Source organism: Coloeus monedula (genome assembly GCF_965178545.1).
Source record: "Coloeus monedula genome assembly, chromosome: 1".
Classification (NCBI taxonomy): domain Eukaryota; kingdom Metazoa; phylum Chordata; class Aves; order Passeriformes; family Corvidae; genus Coloeus; species Coloeus monedula.
The window spans coordinates 104,469,473-104,488,012 of NC_138781.1; positions in this window are offsets into that span (position 1 = coordinate 104,469,473).

The following is an 18,540-nucleotide window of genomic DNA, read 5'->3' on the forward strand; positions in this document are numbered from 1 at the left end:
TATTTAGTTTAATTTTATTTCTTAAACTCAAAAATAGAGTCAAATTGACAACTTTGTACCACCCAAACAGTTTTTACCTCAATCTTCCACATTCTAATACTTGAAGTGAGTGAAAATATAATTAATTTAGTTGTTTAAACTCACTAATGAGGAGCTGAGCCCTCAGATCTTAAGTACGGTCATACAAAGATTTTTATCTGTGTTGCCTTTGAATGCACTATCCAATGACACTTCTAGAATGGCATGAGGTTCCCACAATGAGTTTTTATTGCATTCATTTCCCTGTTGTTGGAACTGTTGCCTCTGAGGTAGGCAAGATGAAGAGGGCTCTTTAATGTTCTGTCAGAACACCTGCCAGCTGAAGTGGTAAATACAGTATTATTTTGAAAGCTTTGGTCTATTAACAACCATTGTATCTTTATGCATTTTTAAATTCTGCCATCTATGCAAACTGTTGTATATGCTAGGTAATACAAGAAGACCTCATAAGCTCACTAAATTAATATTTCTGTCTTTCATAAATACAAAAAACCCAACTAACCAATACAAAAAACCCAACCAAATGAAACTCAAATGCCATATCCCACTTTAAAAAATTATAAAATCATATATCAATTTACTCCACTATCTAAGACTGCAGTTTTCTCTAATACACTTCTTATCTGTGAAACTTGCAGTTTCTGCATTTGGAAAAATCCGTGGTTAATAATAAAATTAATCATATTGTTATCATGCAAAATGATGTTGCTGCATTTATTCCTGAAACATATCCCTTTGTATATAAATTTAGCAATATAATTTTAACCTGATTGAGTTAAGGACTATTGAGCTTATTTTAATTTCCTTTTCTGAGGGTTTGCACTTGCGTTGCAGCATCTTTTTTGCTATAATAATACACATTTTCTGACATAGTAAAGGCATTTATTGACTGCAAATAAATAGAAAAAAAAGTTGAATAATTGCACAGCTACTTGAGCCACAGTGTGTCATAATTTTGAGATGAGTTATGTACATTTCATAATTGCAGTAAAAATACTCAAAATAGCTTCATAGATGGCTTGACCAATATTTAAATTACAAACCTTTGAGATTGGAAAAATAATTCAGATCTTTCTCTGCATTACATATTGATTTATTCATTTCATTGAAAGTAAATAATAGAATTCTTTTTCTTTTTTTCAAAAAAGGATAAGGAAACTTTATAAACTGCTGAAACTGTTTCAGATTTCTTATTTCATATGGAAGTGAAACTGTGATTCTTGTGCAGTGAAACTGCCCAATTTTTCACAATCCTTTATTTTCTCTATTAAAATGCATTCTGAGTTTGCTGCTGTTGTAAATGTGGAGAATTATGTCTACATGAAAAATATGTACCATTTTTCCTATGAAGGAGAAATATATAGTTTGGTATTTACCATTTCTCAGAAAAAAAAAAAAATGGAGATTAGTTGCACAGGAAAAAAAAAGACCTTTGAGATTACAGTATGAAAATAGATCTTGGAAATCTAAACTTCTGACTACCCACAGCTCTTTTTAAAGCAAATGGCAAACACATCTAAAATTAGTATTCTTGGTTTTCATTTTTAGTGTTCGTAATTTGTGTCTGTGCATAGCCTCGAGGTCCCTCCTACTGTAAGAATATCGTTGTATTAGGTTAATCAATCAACTAAAATTCATTTGCCAAAAAAACCCACAAACAAGCAAACAAACAAACCCCAAAAAACAACCACCAAAACCAAAACTAACACTTCAGTCCCCTCCCCTCAACCCTCCCCCAAAAAACAACCAAACCCCAACCCATCACCTGAAACCATTGCATGAATTTCTATATGAGCTTTTTTCTTGTAAAGCTCTTTGAGAAGAACCAGGCTGGGAAGACAAGGAGGTGGAGTTTCCATTTGCCCAGCTGGAATGCATAGTGCTCTGCCTTGGAGTGGGTGATAAACCAATTGAGAGCTTATGGGTAAGGATTACAGAGAGAACAGGTATGAGTGACACCACAGTGACATAGGCCACCTGCTCAGGAAGAACAAGTGATTGAGGCCTTCTAGAGACAGCTAAAAGCAGGTTCATGTTTTGAGGTCCTTGTCCCTGTGGGGAACTTCCACAACCATATCTGCTGGAGGGACATCATAGCATGACATAAGCAACCCAGGAGGTTTTTGGAACACATCAGAGACAACTTCCTGATCCAAGTAATAGATGGGCCAAGAAGGAGAAGTGTTTTGGAGATTCTCAGGCTCACAAACAAGGAAGGGCTTGTTGGGAATGTGAAGGCTGAAGGTAGACTTAACTACAATGGCCATAAGATAGTGGAGTTCAGGATCCTGAGAGGAGGGAGCAGGGCAAAAAGCAAGATCACAACACTAGACTTCAGAGGGTCATATTTTGGTCTCTTCAATGATCTGCTCAGTTGACTCCCATGGGGTAAGACCCTGGAGAGAAGAGAGGTTCAAGAAGGCTCTTAGATTTCAAAAGTTTGCCTTGTCCAGGCAAGAGCGGCCCATCCTAAGGAGCAGGTGTTACGATCCGGTTTAGACCCAGGAAAGCAAAGCAAGCTAAGTCTCTGAGCATAAACCGGAAAGAACTTAGAAGGTTCAAAATATTCCCAGAAATGAGATTAAAACCAAATGAGGTTAGATGTTGATGCCAAAAAATGGATGTATTTTATCTAATAGTAAAAGAGGCAAAGAGAAGGGAAGAGAAAAGAAAGAGAAAGAAATGGAAAAAAGAAGTGTGCGTGGGGGGTGGGGGAACGGAGAGGTGACAGGGGTTAGGTGGAAGCATGTCACCCATCTGAGGGTCCCAACAATGTCTCGTTGCTCCGCTCCATCTGGTCTGCTGGTGGTGAGGGTCCCCCGTCACCGCCATGGCCACATCGCTACATGCTGCCACACACCATGTCACGCCACCACACCACACACCACCACACCACACGCCAAAGAGTACAGAATCCTGTGGATTAATATACACTTCGGGCCAGGTGGGAACACCCACATGCCTTTCTTGCAGGGGCTAGCTTGACACACTGTCCCTTGCAACACTCTAGTGTAGGGTCTGGGGACCCCTTTGAGGGGGGCCCCTGTGATGGGCCGTGTAACCCCCTCCTGCTGTGGATAAGCTTCCTCCCCGCTGGTGAGGACCCCTCAGCTGGGCTCCTCTGCACAGTGGAGGATGGGCGGTCACTGCACCTCTGACCAGAGGCTTTTCCGACACACGCCCAAAGCCTCTGCCCCCTCCCCTCCCCCCACCCGCCCTTTGGTGGAGGGTCTGTTTGAGCCTGGCAGCTGATAGCCCTGGGGCTGTGGTCTCCACCTTGGAGGTGTTAAACTTGTGCTTTGTGAATGTCCCCAGCCCTGAGTTGTTACTTTATCTTATCTTCATCATCAAGCCTCACTCAGGGCCCCATTCAGGGTGCCGTAGTCTTCTCTGCAGCTTTTGTAATACAGTTTTAAAAGTCCTTCAAGAAAATGTTTAAGTCATAAAATATAATATTTCAGTCTCTGACAGCAGGAAATAAGAACAAAATGCCAGGATGCCTCTGTGGGGGAACACAGAACTCCTGACAACACTCAGATATAAGAAGGAAGCATACAGAGGGTGAGAGCAGGGAGAGTTACCCTAATAGGAATATATAGACACTGTCAAGCCAGCACTTAGGAAAACCAAAGCTTATCTGGTATTGAACCTGGCCAGAGATTTCAAAGATAGCAAGGGCTTCTATAAGTACATAAGGAGCAAAAAGAAAACTAAGGAGAATTTGAATGCTAGGGACCTGATGACAGAGGACATGAGAAGGACTGAGATCTTGAATGCCACCTTCATATCATTCTTCATTAGCAAGGCCAGTCTTTAGGAATCTAAGCCTAAAAGACCAAGAAGAAAGGTTGGAAGCACCCTTGGTGGAAGAGAATCAGATCAGGGAATACTTAAGCAAATTGAATTTTTCTAAGTCTGTGGACCGTGACAGGACCTACCCATCAGTCCTGAAGGAGCTGGAAAATGTCCTTGAATGATCATGGTAACTGGGAGAAGTATCTGAAGATGGGAGGAAAGCAAATGTCACTCTGTCTTCAAAAAGGGTGAGAAGGAGACTACTGGCTTTATCTCAATGCCTAGAATGGTGATGGAACAACTAGTCCCAGAAAAATTTTTCAATTAAATGAAATACCAGAAAACAGTCAGAAGAACCAAGCATGGATCCACCAAGAGGAAGTCAGGCTTGGCTGACCTGCTGATACCATTCCACAATGAAATGACTGGCTTGACAAGTGAGGAGAGAGCATTGGACATTGTCTGCCTTGCCTTCAGTAACACCTTTGACATTGTCTGCCCATAAGATCTTGACAGACAAGCTGATTAAAGACAGACTGGATGACCAAATAGCAAAGTGGGCTGAAAATTGTCTGGGTGGTGGCCTCAGAGGGTGGTGTTCAGTGGTACAAGTCTAGCTGGAGGCCAGTAACCAATGATGTACCCCAGAGGTCAATACAGTGATGGAATACAGTATCACTGGAATACAGTGACTAACCCTGTTCAAGGTCTTCAGTAATGGTCTGGATGATGGGTCAGAGTGTTTACCCTCAGCAAGTCTACTGGTGACAAAAAACTTGGAAGAGTGGTTGACAAACCAGAGTGCAGCACTGCCATCCAGAGGGAACTCCACAAGCTGGAAAAATGGGCTGACAGGAGCCCTGTGAAATTCAACAATGGAAAGTGCTAAGTCGTGCACCTAGTAAGGAACAATTCCACACACCAGTATATGCTGCAGATCCCCCATCTGGAAAGCAGTGTTTCAGAAAAGGACCTGGGTCTTTTTGAACACTAAACTGAACATGAGCCAGCACTGTGCCCTTCCTGCAAAGGTGATTGATATCCTGGTCTGCTTTGGACAAAGCATTGCCAGCAGGATGTGATCCCTCCCTTCTACTCAACTCTGATGAAGCCACACCCAGAGTGCTGGGTCCAATTCTGGGCTCTCTAGTACAAGAGAGACACAGACCTACTGCAGACGCTCCTGTGAAGCGCCAGGAGACTAGAGCATCTCTGATAAGACAAAAGGCTGAGACATCTGGGACTATTCAGTCTGGAGAAGAGAAGGCTCAGGAGGGTGCAAAAGTCAATGCATATAAAATACCTGAAGGAAGAGAGCAAAGAGAACACAGCCAGGTTCTTTGCAGTGGTGACTAGTCAGAGGCGATGGGCACACACTGAAACACAGGAGGTTTCCTCTGAATATCAGCAGACAATTTTTTATTATGCGGGTGACTGAGCACTGGCATAGGCTGCCAGAGAGGTTGTGAAGTCTTGGAGATATTCAGAAGTGGCTCTAGGTGTCCCTGCTTGAAGCGTAGGGTTGACAAGACAACCTCCAGATGTTCTTTTCAATCTCAATGATATTGTGATACTCCGTTTCTGAGGAACTGGGTCCTTTGCATCATGAAAGTGTGCAAAAAAATAAAAGATGGGATTAACCCTGTAGATTGAAATGAAATATGTCTTCTGTGACACTGGAAGTCAGTGGTTCAGGCACACTTGCAAGGGATGCAGATGGTTTTGCTCTGCTTTCCAGCAAAGTAACAAATGCTTAGAAACAAATTCAATGCCTATTTCTCTCTCAATTTCACAGTCTCATGTTACCCACAGAATATTCAGAGTGGTGGTGTGTGTCTTCCTAAGTAGCTGTTACGTATGATAGTACATAGAGCAGGCCCTGCTCTCCTGGAAAAAGCTAAACGCCTGTCTGCCAAATGGAGGTAATGAATGGATCCCATGTTTTGATCTGACTGCAAGTGCAGGTTTTCGTTCCCTATTAGGCTGTCTTTATCTCAACCCACAAGTTTACTCACTTTTATACTTTCAAATCTTTTCCCCATTCCATGGCATGGTGTGAGTTTTGTGGGGCTTAGTTGCCTACCAGGCTATACCCACAGCTTCCCAAATTCCAGAAAGTGGCAGGACATCCGCCAAACAATGGGAAATAATGAATTTATTTCTCTTTCTGCCTTCATTGTAATGCAGGCTATGTATTTCTAAATAAACTGGTTTTATCTTGACCCATGAGGGATTTTTTACATCTTATTTTCCCCCGCCAATCCTGTTGGAGAAAGAGAGAGAGGGACTGCACGGACATCTGGCAACTGAACAAGGCGAACTGCCACAAGACATAACATCTCTTAGTCCCTGAAGGCACTTCTTTAAAGGCAGGCTTTCTTTAGCCTCCCAAGATAATATGGAGGTAATTCTCCACATCCCCTACAAGCCCCTTCTACACAATTGTGCAGTATGTTCTTAAGAGTTTCCCCAATAGTTTACCTGTTATGCAAGAACATATTATTTCCCATGTTAATCCTGTCACATGTACTAGCTTATTCACTATTCAATTCCTGTTTATAATGAAGAATTGTCTAAAATTTATAAAGTGACCTAAATAATTTCCTATAGCAGTAAGATCCTTTCTTTTTCAAATTCAGACCCTTATAATTTTAGAACAATTATTTTAAATACAAATTTTATTTCCCTGTGCCATGAAGGATTTTTTTTTTTTTAAGTATTTACTTCGAAACACATTTTTAAGCCTGTATCATGTGGGCTTAACTGTGATACAGAAAGGTTGTGTACTGCTGGTAGGCAGGATACATTATTTTACAAAATCAAATCAGTAAGATTGTCGGGTCTGAGGAACTTCCTTACGTGTTGCTCTCTAGGGTTATGTTCAAAAGGAGTCTTTAATAAGCTGATCTCTGAAATACCATGACCAGAGGGCATATTTTCTTAAAGGATTAAGTTCTGATTGTTTGGTTGAAAACTGGAGGAAGAGAGATGTGGAAAGGATAGCATTAAAGATCCTTCTTTGATAATTATATTATTTATAAATCAATAAAGGCAACAGAGATGAAACAAATTTGACTGTTTTTTCTGCCATAGTTCTCAAGCTTAAAAAGGAAAATATTTTTCCTCATTATCTCCTCAAAATATGCCACAGGGTTCTTCAAAAGATTCTGCTATCGAGACCTCAAACTACAATATCAGAAAAAACATCCCTGAGGAAAAACTTTACTTTTGAGAAAGTATATGACTGAATGCCCTCCTCTTTATAGATAAAAGCTTGGCAGAAACTTTGGTGATTTCAGACTGAACAAAAGGCCAACTAAATTCTTTTTCTCCAAATATATTTCTTAACTACCTTTCACTCACAAAGTGCATTACAACTATCAAGTGGCTCCAGTCACGCTGTTATGAACTCAAACTTTCATTACATCAAAATGTAAAAAGGTCACAAAAGTCATCCACTCCTCATGTGTAATCCTAGGAGGAGACCCAGCTCTTCACATTTGTCAATAATGAGTAGTTTCAGTCTGCATACTTTCTCTCAAATTGGAATTTTGTTTTCCATCTATAGGGAAATTCAATAATCTGTCTACTAGATAGAGTGAGTGATGTTTGAAAACCCTCTAGAAAGCATTATAGCAAGACGGCCTTTCCTGCAAATCTCCAGCTGGTATTATATTTTATCACACATTTCAGGGCTTAAACATATGTAATAGAAGTGAAGATCATTAGTTTAACCTTGTACATGGCATACAGCCTTTTGAATGACTCTAAATGAAGATTATAAAACAGAGTTTCTTGGTTCATTTATACAAGGCACTGTTGTTTCTCCATTAATAACCAGCATCCTGACTTCCATAAAAATCTGCAGTATACATAGAAAACATCAGTTCAAGTGCACTCACTATTATTTTTAAACATCTTTGAATTCTCCTTTCAGTTGTAAAGCTTTCATTAAGATCAAGAAATCCTGTTTTCATAGGAATTATAACTCAATAAAGCAAAGGTCAATATTTACTTTTTTTTTTTACTTTCAACACATTTTATAAGATTTTTATTACCTTTGTCCTTAAAGCAACATTAAAATTAGTCTTAAACAGCCTCCTTAAATTACATAGCTGCTTTACTTGTATTATACACAGTTAACATTAGCACTCTTACAGGGTACAGTGAGCGATAATAACATAAACCACTTGTTTTATATTAAGACTAAGAAGTTGCATTCTTTCTGAGCCCATTCTCAAATTCCTCAAAATCTTCCTTTATCTGTCTAAGTAAAGCACATTTTCCGTCTTCCGTCAGATACATGATATAGACATAAAAAAAATTAAATACTTGATGCACACATGATCTTATTTTAAAATCAAGAAGGTTGATTGAAGGAGAGGACTGCTGTGGGGTGTCAGTTTTTTGGTCTGCTTGGTTTACATGTATCACTCAAGAGGTTGTCTGTGGAAAGTAGCATTCTAGAAAATGCTAGAAGAAAATGCTAGAAAGCTTCTAGCAAAGTAGAATTTTGTCTCAAACACAGAATTTATACAAATATAATTTAGATCTTTTATAAGATAAATTTAGTCCTTAAATGGAAAAGTAACTTTAAAAAACAAGGTCATACATTGGGTTCCTATATATATTTCAGGGAACTTCCTGTGCCAAATCATAGAAATTAATTTCATTCTATCTATTGCTGGACAGTTTGGGCATTTTCCTCTTTTTTCTTCACCAAAAGTGTTCAAATTTTTTCATGGAAAATTCATTCTCTATAACATTGAAAGATTAAATAAATAAAAGTGACATTCTAATTTTTGTACTGATTCATAGCATACTGAAATATTCTTCATTAATGAACAGAAATAAAATGTGGTATGTGAACTCCACAAAACCTTAAATTGGTTTTGTCTCTCCTTAAGGACTTTTAGTTCAGAAGCTTAATGAGCTCATTCTCTTCTTTCACCTGATTCCTTAGATGTCACACATTTTTCATAATGAGCTGTAGCTAATCCAGAAGGGAGACCATGACAGAGTGTTGGAAATGAAGTCTGGCTTTCTAAAATATCATCGTAAATATGCAAAACTTCATAAATAGTAAGTTTCCTCTACTGTTCCATACACACAAATCTGTCCTGCTCAAAACCAACAAGTTTTCCCACTGCCTTCAGGAAAATCATTCTTCAGAAAAATCTACAACCTTTGAGGAATTGTTTTATCAAAAGAGGTTCTGATGACAACGCCAAGCTGTGTGAACTGCAGGGGAAAACTTGCATCTTGGTACCTTCATCACATGTGAGTGACCAAGATACAGACCCAGACCGGCAGGGAAACGGAATCATTTATTCAAAGAAACGAGCTGGTTTTATACACTTTTCCAAGGCACAGCATTTCCTTACATGGTAATTCTTGCTACATGATCTATCCCGTGTTGCCACATCAGCAACACACTTTCTCAATGTCATTCTAGGGAGTGGTCACTCGCTGTTCACCCATCTATCAGCTCCCTGCAGGCTCTTCTCCATAGGGGTCTGCCATGTGACACCTCTTCCCGTCAGGGCCCGGTGGAGACAAGCCTCTGTGTGCTGCCATGTGCTCCTTTGTGCTGCCATGTGCTTCTGCAGGCATGTCCCACAGCCCACAGCTCAACTCCATCCCATCTCTTCTCACAATCGTTATGTTTTAATGAGAAAATATCAGCCTCCTGGGCTTACATGCAACCTTCAGAAATACTAAATTCAAGTATGTTTAAGTGGGGAAGGATAAAAAACCAGCAAAACCTATATATTTAACAGCACATAGCTGAGTCATTTAAAATCAAAATTATGTGGATTGTGTGAATTTAAATCTTCAAGAGAGATGAAATTTAAGAGTGTAAATGGTAGCATGTGTCACTAATATTTGATCTTTCAGTGCAGCTTTCTGAGAGCTGGTAAAATACCATGAAGGTTTTACAGGTACCAAGCATATCATTATGCTATTCCTAAAATCAAATCAAAAAGCATATCATTATGCTATTCCTGAAATCTAATTAAAAAAAGAAAGATTATATTTCTTTAATCTTATTTGAATCACAGAATGGAATCATCAAGGTTGCAAATGACCTCCAAGATCATCAAATCCAACCTTGACCAAATACCATCATGGTCACTAAACCGTACCGCAAAGTGCTGCATCTACTCAATTTTTTTAACACTTCTGAAGATGGAAATGATATTTTGCATGATACGCATAGGTAAAATTTTGTGAATCAACAATTAATCTAAAGTTCTATATTCTGCTGCAAAATATCATGACTGTTCTGTCACCATGGTAAGAGTATCAATGAGAAAGTTTTCAAATTACTTAAACCAGTTTATTTTCTAGACTTTTTATAATATTTAGATAATTGAGATATTTTTTGCTACAAAATAGATCTTGACTGTATCTCTGAGGGCACACATTAAACCCCATTTGTTTATCAGTTAAATGGCTAGTAGTGAGACACCACAGCCCAATAGTTATTCTGAGAATACATTTCTTACTGTAACTCTTTCAAATAACATCTGTTGCTGGAAAGAGGAATATGGTTTCATGCTTTGGTTGCATGGCTGAGAACAAATCTGTTTAATTGCATACAGGATGGAAGCTGTTCTGCACTGGAAACTAAAGTAATGCTCTATAATTTATCTGTATAGGAGGCTTTTCCATACAGTGGTGACTAATTAAGCAGCTAAAGTTATTAAGTTACTTTGTCATGTGGAAACTTTTATACCACAGTGAGTACAATCCTTTTTTTTTTTTTTTTTTGGTGATTTATTTTACAGTGTTTCATAAGCAACAAGAGCTAAGCTTACAAGGCTCTTTTTTTACTTTGATGATATAACTGTTACCTTTGAATATACAGAGTAGTCTATGGCAGTGGAATTAAGGCTACCTAAAAACATCAAAATAAACAAACAATATCCCACCAACCCTAAAGAATTGTGATCTTAATTCACTTCATACCTAGGCTACAGCCCTGCCATGGTTTAGTATAGTCTGGGTTTTTAGTAAAGAGGGCTTCAGCCACGGAAGTGATTCTCTTGCAAAGAGGTGCTTACGGCTTCCTCTATGACCCGACAGAACCAATCAACTGGCTAGTTTGAATATTGGCAACTTTTTTAAGCAACTTAAGAAGTTTGACACGCCTCTGTGATCCACATTTATGAACGAACAGAGCCTGGGAAAGCCTCTCGTGCTTCCAGCCTTTGGACAGGCAACTGGGGGCCTGCGCGGCCCAGAGGGGCCGGGCCGGGCCCTGCTCGGCCCGGGCTGGCCAGGAGACAGCCATGCTGGAGCCGTGCGGCCCTGTTCCACCCACAGCCCCTCAGTGCGGGCCAGCCCCGCAGCCCTGCTCCGTGCAGACGGTGAGGCCCAACTCCCCCCTGCCTCCAGTTCGGCAGAAGATTCATCTGAGGCGCTGCCCGGCAAAGCTCATGTGACCAACAGCGATAAGTGAACTCCAGCTGTGGGGCCGGGTGAGATTAACCCTTATAGTGCTGTAAAATTCCTCCAGAACAGATAAAGCCTGCAGACGTCAATCCTCTCCCGAGTCAGAGGAAGAGGAAAGGTGGAGGCAAGCGAAGAAAACACCACAGAGACACCAAAGTCAGTAAAGAAGGAAGAGCTGAAACCCCAACGGAGGAGAAAGAGATGCTTCAAGCTCAGAAGCTGAAACTCTATTGTAAAGCTATGGTGATGGACTGTGATACATCAGAGTACCCGTTGTAATTTCATGAAAACATGGGGGGGTGGAGCGTTCAAATTGCAATTGTGAGCAAAAGTATCTGTGCTGAAATGAGCAAATGTTGAAGTAGCTGTAAGTTGATGAGAAGTTTGAACAGAGAGAGATGAAAGTGAGGAGGATCCTTGCTCCCAGGGAAGGAGAAGACCTCTGTTCCTAGAGATGAAGATGCTCCCAGAGATAGGTGAAGAGAACCTTTGTTTCTGAACAGCTCATCCTTAAAATGGTACCCTATTTGCAAAGATTGGACCCTTGAAAACAGTTGTGGGGAAAGCTGTAAGTCGAGGGAAGGGACTTTCACATGCAAGCAAAGAACCAACCTGGGTGGCTGTCTTGCTGTGATATTGAAGCCGTGAGAGAACTTCTTGTGGAGATGTCTCCATAGCATGAGCAAGAGAGACTCCTCTCCCTAAGTGAACTGTACAAGGTTATTATAGAAGTGGTAAACTGACTGAAAATCTCAAGGGTTGTCTTTTTACATTGTCTGTGGAAGAAGGGAGAAAGGTGGGAGGAGGAAAGTGTTCTGAAGGTTTAGTCTGACTTTTTTTTTCCTTTCTTTTAGGTCTGTTAATTAACTTCTTTATATTCTTTTAAGTTTTCTGCCTGCTTTGCTTTTTCTCCTAATCCTTATCTCACAGAAGGAAAGTAAGTAAGTAATAGATATTTTGAATGAAACCACTACACATAATTGGTGTTTCTGCCTGGTTTACAAACTGAACCCACTACAAGCCCAAATGGTCTTCTATTTGCTTTCAGTTGCAGTAATGCTTGAGGCACATTTTCTTTCATTCCTCGATTAAAATACTGAATCTCCCTCTCAAGTTTTGTTTAATTCACTTCTGTGATAACCTAAAATCCCTAAGCAAAGTTTTGCTTCAGTTGCCATCTTCTTTCCCTTAAATCCATTTTTTTTCACATCTTTCAGGGTATATGGGAAATGCCTATTAAGTATGTCTGTTATATTGAATTACTAGTTAAAAGTAAGACTACGCAAAACTGTTATATCAGCGGTATCCCAAAATTTGTCCTCATTACCTATTAGCCATGGGAAGTTTATATTCAACAGAAGTAACAGAAATAAAACACTTTTGTGGGTTTGTTTTAGCACTACTCACACAATTTAGCTAAAGAAAACGGGCAGAAATTCAAACAAAATTATAATCGCAGATTTTTTTTTAACATGATGATGTGCAGATTAAAATTAATGCAGTACAACTTCAATTTCCCAAAACAAGACTATACGGCAGGTAAAGAAGATTAAAAAAAGGTGAGGGGGGCAGGAGGGAGGGGGGCAAGGGGGAGGAAGGGCAATGGTTTTTTTTGTTTGTTCATTTGGCTTAAACTCTTAGAAACTGTGAAAACCCTCTACAGCATCAGAAGAGATCCAATGAACTTTACTATTGACATTTGTCAAAATATTTCATATAGCTTTTTGAAATGTAATCAACATTAAAAAAATTCATAAATCCTAAATATTGAGTGAAGTTTCCCTATATATGATCCTACTATTTGCTTGTGACTGAGTAAATGAGTAAAAACCAGAAAGAACAGTAAAGCAAACACAGATTGAGACCATTTACTCATACCCACTGGTATGTTACAGTCTTTACCTATGCCGCTATGCTTTTGGTGATTCTCAGTGGAGTGAGAAAACAGCTCTTTGCAAACACTCCCCTGGCTCTGCACATTCTCAATAATGCCTTGCTCCTCTTTGGGAGAGAAAACCCAGCCAACACCAAGCTAGGAGCTCTCCAACAGTCTAGAAGTACAAATGACTTGTAGAAATAACTGACCTTAAATGGTGAGGTATATTTCCCAGTACTGCCTAATTTATAGGCAGGGGAGCCTTGGGGTGTCTTTTGCAATCGCTTAAGGACAAGAGGCTGGTCTCAAATATGAGACAGATTTGGCCCCTTAGATATCCTCACCCATCTGCTTTTCTCCAAGTGAATCCTGGCCTACACCTAGGCAACAGTCATCTATCATGTGCTGCATCTGTCACGTCACAAGGAAAAGATGACAATGAGACCCAGGGGACAGTACAGTGTGTGAAGCCAATGGAAAGGTTAACAAGAATCACCTAGAGAAGGGGGATGTTTGTTGTCATTCCCAGGTGAAGGAAAGATTTGTTATTTATTTTTCCTTTTAATGTCTTTTGCAGAACATAAGTGAAAATGGCACTCTTTGTTGTCAATATCCAGAGTTTCATATCTGCATACAAAGTTTGAAAAGTATTTTTTCACTGAAACAGTTAAAATGAAGTATGTCCCTATTTCTTAAAGCTAGACATATCTCTTAATGAAAATTACAAGACACTTTAGTGTGATAAATAATACATGACAAGGTGTGTGTTGCTGTGAGATAATGCTCATCTCAAAGGCACAGTGACATATGCCTTGGAGTGTCTTAGTGCAATTATAAAATGGCTCAGAGTTAGATTTTTGAAAAGAAGATTCACATGTTCATAGCTTTCCAGAAGAGAAACATGACTAATTTGTTACTATAATGATTACTGTCAGATTTAGGAGGAGAAATAATAATGTTGGTTTAATATTCTTATAATTTTTGTAATTTTCTGACACAAGCATTACATTTATTGTTCTATGGGACTGGAGTCCAGCCAAGGTCTCTGCTATGACAGTCTTAAACAGCACTATAGTTGGTATCAGCAATCTGTAGTGAAATGTTTCCTACCAGCAAAAATATTGAATTAACTGATTCTGAATTTCTTCCAATTGGGAAGTCACAGTTTGATTATCATGTTTTCATCACCTTTGACTGACCCCACATTTGACTCATGCTTTCACAAAGGGCAATGACAGGAGCCCCAAACTTGTGGGTATTAGTGTAGAGAAAGGGAAATTTTATTCCTTGAAGCCCCTAATCTCCACTTACTATAGGTGGTGGGAAGTGGTTATGTTTGCCTCCTTGAGAAATATGTAAGCAAAACCAGGTGGAACAACATGGCAGAAAATTAATCCTCCCTCCCCTCCTTCTCCTTTGCTTGCACCCCAGGGACTGCTGGGGAAATAAGGAGCCAGTGCTGAAAATCTGTTCCCACTGTGCTCTGGGAGTATTGCTGCAGTCACACCTCCAATTCTCAAATGAACCCTCCACATAGAGACACAATTGTTAAGTATTAGAATGCTAGATACAAAATGCTGCACATACTAACAAGACTTTTTAATTATAATATCCAGCATGATTGCCTGTCTATGTTCTCGGATGCCCCATTACGCATTTCTTTGTGGCATAAACAAATATATATATATATATATATTATAGCTGTAGCATTGTATATGTTTCTCACTTATTAAAAAAGCCCACTAGAAATAAGACTGTAAGATAAATTACATAAAGAAAATAGATTATTTACCCCTCTCATAAATTTATTTTGAGATGCTAACATTTGCAATCAGTTCACCAAAGTTAGCATTTCGTTTTCAGGTTTTCTAATAAAAGGAAGGGGAGAAAGAGATGAATATATATTTGTGATATATTACTGACTGTCAGCCATTTCTAAGTTAACATTTTTAGAAGGACTAGTTTTTAAATCTCTTTTTTTTCTGGCAATGTTGACTTCAGGTAAGCACATAAACTCCCACTAGCAATGATTGCTGCATGTAGGGGTCTATAAAAACGCGAAAGGTCACTGTACATAGCAATCAGCTGGGGCTGTGAGAGAACGCACTGACATTTATAATACACCCAAAACAGAAACAGTTCCTATGGAGACTATGCATGTGTTTTAATAATGCAGAGTTATTTATAAAATTCTAATATGAACATTTATATGAAATAAATACACTTATGGCTTGCATAAGAGAATCCAAGCCTGGTTAATGTGTAACTATTACACTGCACTCATCTCTTTCTGTGTCTGCTGTGATGTGGCTGGTTTGATTATATTTCAAATATTTTTTTAAATATCATCCTTCATTTGTTGTTGGAGTACACCACAGTCTCATATCTATATTCCTTCTAGACTTGTGGTTTCACATGCTTCCTTGAATATTTCCACCCCTCATTCCCAGCCCAGTTTATTGCTACTGTGTAGAGCACAGAATGAATTAGACTCTGCCATGTCTGATATGCAATATTTACTCACTGGACTGTTATGTCAGTCATGAGTATCAGGTTTTTCCTGAGCAATTTATCTACTTTCTTTTTCTTTAAGGTAATGCTCTTGCCTCTGAAACAGACCTTGATGGCACGTTGGATTACTCCTAGAAAATTGTCTACACCCTTTGAGTAGACAGGTCAGCACAGCTAATGAATCCCAATCATTTGGAAAAGTTATGAGTAGTAAAGAACTTTGTGGAATGATTTTTTGTGCACACCTATCACAATAAAGTCAACAGAAGTACAGTTTTAGATCAGACCTATTTCTATGGAGGACAGTTAGGAACCACTTGATTCCAGACTTTGTCTAGATCTGGTCAAGATCCTTGCCGTCATGGGTAAAAAAGTGTAACAACTCACATACCTCTCGCTGACAAGCATAAAGTGAGTTAGTGCTTTCACTCCTGGTCACGGCAATTGACATTCGTGTTCAAAAGTATTGCTATAACTGGTCTGTTACTGTCAAGCTCTTCCAGTGGTCTTAATGTAGCAGATTGTGAGACACTAATGATAAATTAGGATAAGTACAATAAAATGTTATTAGAATGATAAAATCAGACAAGAGATACAGAAACAAGCAAAAGAAACTTACGTTGGAACAAGATGTTCAAGACATCAGGTAAGTGTGAAACATTGATTAGCCTTGGACCTTTTTCTTATGGGAAAAGAATGGGCAAGAACTATTGTCATCTGGAGACTAAATGTAAGTCACCTGGTCATGTAATATAGAAATAGTTGTGAGTGGTTACCCAGATGATTTCCATCCTTTTGATGACTATAGAACTCATTAAATTGCAAACCATTTTTTACCTCTACTTCCACTGCTTCAGTATTTCAGAGAAAACAGGAGCATATAGTATGTGGTGTGCTGCTGTACATCAGCTACTGAAAAAAGGCACTTCAAATTCCGTTTCCACAAACACAGACCTCTCTTTAATTATAATATAGTGATCGTTTCAACAGAGTTTGCATTCTCTAAAACTACTACCCAGTCTCTTAGTGTCATGTGAAAAGGAAAGATATACTCAAACCCTTAGTGTTTCATTAGTCTGTCAGCACCCCAAGAAAGTTGAGACCCTTGCTCCTGACCAGTCTGTCAGTGGCCTGTTATGGGGACCCTTCACTGAACAGTTCACAAGACTGGAGGGTGGCTTGACTGACTGTTCAGGGTCACATGCCAAACAGAGACCCCCTCCTGGGGGTCCTTTAACTGCTGCCAGCAATGGCCAGTGCCCCTGAAGGAGTCACATTAACAGTTTACAAAGTAACACTCTTTATAAATTAAATTGTGATAGGGTAAGGTTCAAGGATTGCTGGTGATTTTATCAGCTATCAAGTACCACTGAGTTTCCTTCTCTGCAAGGGTTTCAATGGAGCCTGGCTGAGGTACCTCCAGTCTGCTCCACCCTCCCTTTAGTCCCCCTTAGATTGTATTCTCTCTGGGAGGTTGGACATGCTGATTGCATTCCATTCAGAGAGTAGCAATTGTATTTTCCCCTATAATTTCCATACCATTGTTTTTACTGCCAGTCATCTTCCCACAATTATGATTATTATAATTATGATTATTATCATTATTATTTTACAAGTAAGAAACAAACTGCTGTTGAGTAAAGTAGTGGAATGTCCAGGAACAGGTTCCTAAGTGAGAAATAAAGAGAGCAGAAATGTTCTTGCTGTTTAATGTAAATTGGTTGAATTACCAAGCTAGTGTCCTAACATTCTGGATTTGGTCAGGACTGAGAGAAGGAGGTTCTGTTAGTGGGCAAATACTCAGGCTATCTAATACTCTGTGCCATGGGAGATGCAAGGGGAGTGGATCTCTTATCTTATAGAAAGATGCAACAAGAGAAATCTGTAAAGTTGTATCAGTTAGATATTTTAACCTTCCAGGACTATGTCTTATTTTAATAATGTTTAAAAAGTACTTCATAGTCTTGATTATTTTTTAGAAAAAAACCAAGCTCCTGAGCTTTAAGATCAGTTCTTCACTTGAATGTAATAGAATTTTTTTTATTCTGAAAATTTGTCACTTGTAATTTCCCGGGTTTGCAAGATCTAGGAAATTTAAGCCATTTTTACTGTATAAAGGAGAAAGTCTAGACTAATCTACATTTAAAATTGTGATACATCTGTCTGCCAAGGCTGTACCTATGTGAATAGGACAGACCTAGAGATTTCCCCCAGGAGGTTCCTGCTGTGCACAGGCCATCTAAATGATGCTATTTGCAAGCTTGAATGCACTGTTGATTAACATCTGGGGTGGTTAATCAGGACAACCTAGGAACCTTCTAACAGTTCAGTCTTTTCTATGTAGGAGATGCTTTGAATATAGTTTAAAATAATCTGTAACAAATGCTCATGCATATCCTGGGGTTGCCACATAGGACAGGAGGACTGCTCTGTTACAGAAAATCACCAGAAAATCAGTTCAAGAAGTCACACCTAATCCAGGAAAAGATGTCATGTCAAAAACACTTCAAATGGGGACCCCCATTATCATGCACATCATGACTGTTTATCCTGTTTGAGGAATTTGCTCACTCACATCAGGATATGTTTTTTTCATATTCAGTCTGTGAATGTCTGTGCAACAAATAAATTGGGAAACGTGAAAACTATCTTGTGTTTTATTATTTCAGTGCACTCACCATAGATTCTTTTGGGAAATATTAAATAAAGTTTTATTTTCATATAAAATTGTTGTGAATAATGACAGCCTCTTTGTTTTTCAATTTACATCTACATAATCTCCCTATTAAACACTAATAAATGTAAAAAATTTTAATACTGAAAAATGAGATTTCAATAAATGGATACTGCTTCCATATTGG